At 36.1% G+C, this 7676-nt stretch overlaps 1 protein-coding gene across 1 annotated transcript in view; it reads left to right on the plus strand.

The window, feature by feature from the left end:
* Window positions 1-7676, plus strand: part of LOC116726052 (uncharacterized) — a 591833-nt gene that overhangs the window by 393356 nt on the left and 190801 nt on the right. The gene's annotated exons all lie outside the window — the stretch shown is intronic.

Here is a 7676-nt window from a genome sequence, read left to right on the forward strand (position 1 = left end):
ATTTTATAGATCTAAATAATTCATTCAAAGTGAATTGGAAATATATCTCCCTTTCCTCTCTCCCTTTCACTGTCGATGGTGTTTCTGGGGTGAATATGATTGTGAATTTTTGGCAACATCACTACAGCAAGTTATTCACCTGTGTACAGAGTGAACCCTTCCAGGTTGACAAGGTTAGTATTGTAGAAACTATCAAAACACATGAGGTCTATCAAGCAATTAAAGAACTGTCCGTAAATAAATCTATAGTTATGGATCTTATTTCAGCTGAACATCTCAAATTTGCAAGTTCAAGGGTCGTCCCTCTTCTTGCCTTGTGTTTCACTGGTTTTATTATGCATGGTTTTATTCCTGAATCCTTAATGAATGTTATTCTACTTCCTGTGATTAAAAACAAAGCTGGTAAAATTGGCAGCTCTGATAACTATAGACCTATAGCCCTAGCTAGTACACTGTCTAAAGTCTTTGAACTAAATCTTTTGCCAAAATTTGCAAAGATAGTTATGTCCACTGACAATCAATTTGGGTTCAAGTCCAAACATGGCACTGATATGTGTATATATGGCCTAAAAGAATTACTGAAAAATTATAACAGCAAAAATTCTACATTTTTTCTGTGCTTTTTAGACGCCACTAAGGCTTTTGATCATGTAAATCATAGAAAATTATTTTTAAAATTGTGCCAAGCTGGTGTTCCTAAGTATATAGTAAGATGTCTGTCCTACTGGTATGCTAATCAAACGATGCAGGTGAAATGGGACAACTGTGTGTCTGCATCCTTTCATGTCAGCAATGGAGTCAGACAAGGAAGCATTTTATCTCCTATGTTGTTTAATTTTTATATGAATGACCTCTCTAAGCAGCTAAACCTGTGTAGAACTGGCTGCATGGTTGGTGGTACTATTATTAATCATTTAATGTATGCTGATGACTTAGTGGTTTTTAGTCCAAGTTCAGCTGGTCTTCAGCAGCTGCTTAATGTCTGCTCAGCATATGGTGAATTACTTGATGTAAAATTCAATCCATCAAAAAGTATCATCTTGATCTGTCGCACTAAGGAGGACAAAAATAGAGTATTCCCAAATTTCAAATTGTCTGGGATTTTATTGAATGTCTCAAGTGAAGTAAAATATCTTGGCCATGTGTTGACAGACCATCTGTCTGATGATGAGGACATTTACCGTCAGGTTCGAATGTTATACACTCAGGCAAATATCCTTAAGTTTGGATTCTGCTCTGATGAAGTGAAACTGAACTTGTTTAGGTCATATTGTACATCACTGTATACTGCACATTTGTGGTGCAATTTTAAAAAAGCCAGTCTTCAAAGATTGAAGGTGGCTTATAATGATGCACTGAGACTCTTGTTAAATAAACCCAGATGGACCAGTGCCAGTGAACTGTTTGTATCTGCTCACGTCAGCACTTTGATGGCTGTTTTAAGAAAGCTTATGTATAAATTTATTTGTCGTTTAAACGAGTCTAATAATAGAATTATAATACTGTTGACTAATATCAAATATAGTGCAGTAAAATACTCATCTGTACTCTGGAGACATTGGTATGATTGCCTTCTGAATGGCTAGGAGTCGTTTTTTTATTTTTTATTTTTATTGTACTTTTATTGTCTTTGCTTTCTTTTGTATGTAATCTGGACTCTGAGTCTGTAATAAAAATCTATATCTAACAGCACCATTTCTATTTGGGTTCAAGTCCAAACATGGCACTGATATGTGTATATATGGCCTAAAAGAATTACTGAAAAATTATAACAGCAAAAATTCTACATTTTTTCTGTGCTTTTTAGACGCCACTAAGGCTTTTGATCATGTAAATCATAGAAAATTATTTTTAAAATTGTGCCAAGCTGGTGTTCCTAAGTATATAGTAAGATGTCTGTCCTACTGGTATGCTAATCAAACGATGCAGGTGAAATGGGACAACTGTGTGTCTGCATCCTTTCATGTCAGCAATGGAGTCAGACAAGGAAGCATTTTATCTCCTATGTTGTTTAATTTTTATATGAATGACCTCTCTAAGCAGCTAAACCTGTGTAGAACTGGCTGCATGGTTGGTGGTACTATTATTAATCATTTAATGTATGCTGATGACTTAGTGGTTTTTAGTCCAAGTTCAGCTGGTCTTCAGCAGCTGCTTAATGTCTGCTCAGCATATGGTGAATTACTTGATGTAAAATTCAATCCATCAAAAAGTATCATCTTGATCTGTCGCACTAAGGAGGACAAAAATAGAGTATTCCCAAATTTCAAATTGTCTGGGATTTTATTGAATGTCTCAAGTGAAGTAAAATATCTTGGCCATGTGTTGACAGACCATCTGTCTGATGATGAGGACATTTACCGTCAGGTTCGAATGTTATACACTCAGGCAAATATCCTTAAGTTTGGATTCTGCTCTGATGAAGTGAAACTGAACTTGTTTAGGTCATATTGTACATCACTGTATACTGCACATTTGTGGTGCAATTTTAAAAAAGCCAGTCTTCAAAGATTGAAGGTGGCTTATAATGATGCACTGAGACTCTTGTTAAATAAACCCAGATGGACCAGTGCCAGTGAACTGTTTGTATCTGCTCACGTCAGCACTTTGATGGCTGTTTTAAGAAAGCTTATGTATAAATTTATTTGTCGTTTAAACGAGTCTAATAATAGAATTATAATACTGTTGACTAATATCAAATATAGTGCAGTAAAATACTCATCTGTACTCTGGAGACATTGGTATGATTGCCTTCTGAATGGCTAGGAGTCGTTTTTTTATTTTTTATTTTTATTGTACTTTTATTGTCTTTGCTTTCTTTTGTATGTAATCTGGACTCTGAGTCTGTAATAAAAATCTATATCTAACAGCACCATTTCTATATGGAATATTTTATACATGACATCTTTTTAAGTTTAAGGGATTCAATTTCCTCCTTCAAAGTTTAAAAAGTGCCAGGGACTTTGAGTTTCACAAATGTGTTCTAAAAAGCATAATATTGTTTTTGTTGCTATAACTTCTTAAATATGTGAACTCTTTAGATATAATGCTGTTGATGAAGATAAATTCTTGTTAACTGTATCTGACACTACTGCTGGTAAAGCTTGTTTTTCCACACAGGTTGTATGCTCTCGTTTCAACAAGATATTGTTTCTTTACTTTCGGTTTCTTTCTACTGGAAAAATGTGGCCCTAATTCACTATTGAAAGGTTTGGACATTTCATCAGAAAGTTTTGATAAATAACTAAATGCGATGTGTCTCCTTTAATTGGTTACACAAACCTGAAGTTGGGATTATTTATTTTGGGATTATATTACAAGGAAATTTTGGGAAGAATGTAACAACTTTATAATTCGTAATATTGAGACAAAACTTTCACCAAAGCCCGTGCTAGCATAGAATTTTTTGGCTTTCATGGAAATATAAACAAAAAATGGCAATTAATCTAATTATATAATTCAGCAACTTTCATCTTCACAAATGTCAATTTTCACTATTCACCTTTTATTAAAGTTTTTGTTGAGGAAATCAAACGGCATTTATCTGCTATTTGTGAGAGGAAAAACAAAAAGCTTTAATCACATCTGAATTGATCATAATTTCCACTTTTTATTTTTCTACTGAACTGTAGAAGCTTGTCCCTTAGCAAACATTGTTACACATTCTGTATTCTATCTCTTGTTCTAACTTTGTATTAGACAAGTATTTTTAATAAAAAAATGCATGATTGTTCAATGTTTTCCAGTGAAAAATATACTTTTTTTAAATGCTTGCCTAAGATTCCATCCATCGCTTTCAAAATGATGGCAGCATATTATATTACATTAAAATATTATTTATGATTTTACAGTAGTAAAATTTGCAATGTCTGCACGGATCAGTTTTGTTAATTTGTGAAACTTCTGATACATGAGTGTTCTCATTTAAAACTGGAATTAAAGACCAAGTAGCCATTTGAGTTTTGTTTTATGATACAAAATGTGAAATTGAAATATGAGTTGTTTTCACATTTTGTGGCCAAAATAGAATGAAGAAAAGGTTCATTTTTTTCCCATTTTTGAGTGGAGGAGCATGTTTGGTCAATTTAATTTCTTCATCTTTGAGGTTTTACTGATGGCATAGTTACTTTGAAAAAGTAACTTTAATCGGATCACTGATTACTCCTTGAAAAAGTAACTCAGTTAGATTACTGACTACTTGATTTGGAAAGTAACTAAGTTACATTAAGAGTAACTTTTAGTTACTTTCAGCAGCTGCTAACAACAACACTGTGAAAATTACATTGATCTTTGCCAATACTTAATTGTAAGTTATTTTATAATGTTAACATCAACAATGTGTTTCCACTTATAAGGTTGAACTGAAGGGGAAATGTTTTAATGGTTACAGTACAACAAAAAAAACGTGAGTAATTTGTGTGTGTTTTTGTCTCAGCCTCCAGGTTCTGCGTTACGGCCCTGCGTTTGGTGTCAGAGCTCCTCCTGCAGCTCCACAACTCGGATGGCTGCACAGATTTGTGACACTTATCTTAATATTAATAATTACAATGGCGTTTAGTTGCACAACTTTACGGACTCGTTCATTCGTGGCTGTTTTCACGTTTATTGCGCTGTTCATATTAGTCTCGATGTTTGCAGTTTACTGCGAAGCTCGACGTCATTCACAGGTAATATATTAACTTGACATCAACAAAGACACAGCGGGACGGATCATCCGGGAAATGATGGACAGGGAGAGCCTGACTAAAACTACCTTAATGAAGGAACCAATTCTGGGATTTATTATGAGTCTCTGCTTATTTCCAAGCCCAAATGAGCAACTTCACGTTCAAAAACGAGCCCAAAAAGGCGCAACCCGCGACTCATTAAATTTGCGAGCGACTTAAAAAAAAAGAAAAGAAAAAAAAGCCCAAAGCCGCTTATAATAACTTGGCGACAGAAACTCAAAATAGTTCCTGTTTTTCCACCAACAAAATGCGCATCTCCCTCCATTGTTTACGTTTCTGTCGCTGCGGTTACTGTCGCATAGAAACGGCGATCACTCGACAAGACCCATAGAGGAAATAAACTTAAATTCCAAAAGAAAATAGTAACGCAAAGTGATTTCGATAAGTAACTGTAGTCTGACTACTGGATTTGAAATAGCAACGCATTAGATTACTCGTTACTGAAAAAAGTGGCCCGACATCACTGCCGACCACAAAGACAGCATGGTCACTGGGCTAAAGCATAAATATCCCCTGGACACGCACCCACACACACACAGATTGCATTATTCTCTCTGCATTTCTCAGTAGAATTAATCAAGATCAAGTTAATTGAGATTGACTTGAACTTAATTTATCAACCTTAATTGATAATGAACTGTGTCAATATCTATGTACCCACCATTGTAATCTTGTATACTATATCGTATAAAGCTGAATCTGAATGTAACAATTAACCTTTTCCTACCTGGGACTTGTCGTTGCTTGAGTATGTACAGTGTGCCATAAGTTTCCATACATAGAAAAAAATAAACATTTTATATTGGACAACCGTTTTTATTTGTGTGGGACTCTGCATGTCTTGGACCACTTTGTGGTTGATCTGCAACATTTCCAGTTTTCTGAAATTTACAAATAAGTTTTGCCACAGTGTGGTGTGTGTGAAGCTCGTTCCATGATTTCTGTTAAAGTTTCGTGCAACCATGTGACTGCTTCCTGATCCAGCCATTAGTATCATTTCAATTCTTTGCTCTTTTGTCAAACGTCTTCTTGGGTACCTGAAATATACATTTTACATTCTCCTATGTATGGAAACTTATAGCCCACCCTGTATTCAGACCCCTTTAAATTTTTCACTTTTTCATTGCAGCCATTTGCTACATCAAAAAAGTTCATATTATTTCTCAGCATCCCATTTTGACAGAAAAAAACAAAAATTTAGAATTTTTTTTTACAAATGTATTAAAAAAACAAACAAACTGACATATCACACAGTCATAAGTATTCAGACCCTTTGCTCTTAGACTTATTTAGTAGAAGCACCCTTTGAGCTAGTACAGTCTTGAGTCTCCTTGGGAACAATGCCACAAGCTTTTCACACCTGGATTTGGGAATCCTCTGCCATTCTTCCTTGCAGTTCCTCTCGAGCTCCCTCCGGTTGGATGGTGAACGTTGGTGGAGCCATTTTCGGGTCTCTCCAGAAATGTTTAGTTGGATTTAGGTCAGGGCTCTGGCTGGGCCAGTCAAAAATGGTCTCAGAGTTGTTCTGAAGCCACTCCTTTGTTATTTTAGCTGTATGCTTTGGGTCATTGTCTTGTTGGAAGGTGAACCTTCGGCCAAGTCTGAGGTCCTCAGCAATCTGGAAGAGGTTTTCTTTCAGGATATCTCTGTACTTGGTCGTATTCATCTTTCCTTCAGTTGCAACCAGTCGTCCTGTCCCTGCAGCTGAAAAGCATCCCATAGCATGATGCTGCCACCACCATGTTTCACTGTTGGGATTGTATTGGGCAGGTGATGAGCAGTGCCTGGTTTTCTCCACACATACTGGTTAGAATTAACACCAGAAAGTTCAATCTTCATCTCATCCAACCAGAGAGTCTTATTTCTCAAAGTCTGGGAGTCTTTCATGTGTTTTTTGGCAAACACTATAAGAGCTTTTGATGTGTCTTGCACTGAGGAGATTCTCCCGTTGGGCCACTCTGCCATAAAGCCCCGACTGGTGGAGGGCTGCGGTGATAGTTGACTTTGTGGAACTTTCTCCCATCTCTCTACTGCATCTCTGGAGCTCAGCCACAGTGATCTTTGCCTTCTTCTTTGCCTCTCTCACTAAGGCTCTTTAGCTGGACCGTCAGATTTAGGAAGCGTTCTGCTCATCCCAAGCTTCTTCCATTGAAGGATAATGACGGCCACTGTGCTCTTAAGAATCTTAGGAACAAGGCATAGAATTGTGTCTTGCAGAGCTCACTGGGCAGTTCCTTCCACCTCATGATTCTCATTTGCTCTGACCTGCACTGTGAACTGTGAGGTCTTACGTGTGCCTTTCCTAATCAAGTCCAATCAGTTTAATTAAACACATCTGGACTCCTTAGAAGGAGCAAAATCTCGAGGAGGATTGGAAGTAATGGACTGCATGCGTGTTAAATATGAGTGTATGAATACTTATGGCCATATGTTATGTCAGTTTTTCTTTTTTCTGTCAAGATTAGATGCTGAGTGTACATTCATGAGTAATAATATGACCTTTTTGATTTAAGCAAATCGCTGCAAAGAAACAAAGAGTGAAAAATGTAAATGGATTTGAATACTTTCCATAACCACTGTAAGCCAGCTGATTCAGCATCTTCCTTAATTAAACAAATACATATTTTTCTGGAAAACTTAAAAAGATTTCAAATTTAGACTTGTTGAAATAGTCTGAGGTGTTTTGTTTTGTTCATCCAAGATTATTATTTTAACAGTTGAGCTAAGTGGAGTGATGTCTCAACAACCACATTGCACAAACGAACATTTTGACTTACCATTATAAAAAAATAATGGGTTCCTTATTACGATTTGATCAACTCTGGCTGGAAATTTGTTTCTGTCTAATGCCTTTTGCAATATTTATTGTTATACTTTTCTGTAACTTAGGTCATAAAGTGAATCTTCGAACGCAGATTAAGTCAGGTTCTGTAGCTCACAAACTTAGTT

Source organism: Xiphophorus hellerii, chromosome 9, assembly GCF_003331165.1.
Source record: "Xiphophorus hellerii strain 12219 chromosome 9, Xiphophorus_hellerii-4.1, whole genome shotgun sequence".
NCBI classification, from domain to species: Eukaryota; Metazoa; Chordata; class Actinopteri; order Cyprinodontiformes; family Poeciliidae; genus Xiphophorus; species Xiphophorus hellerii.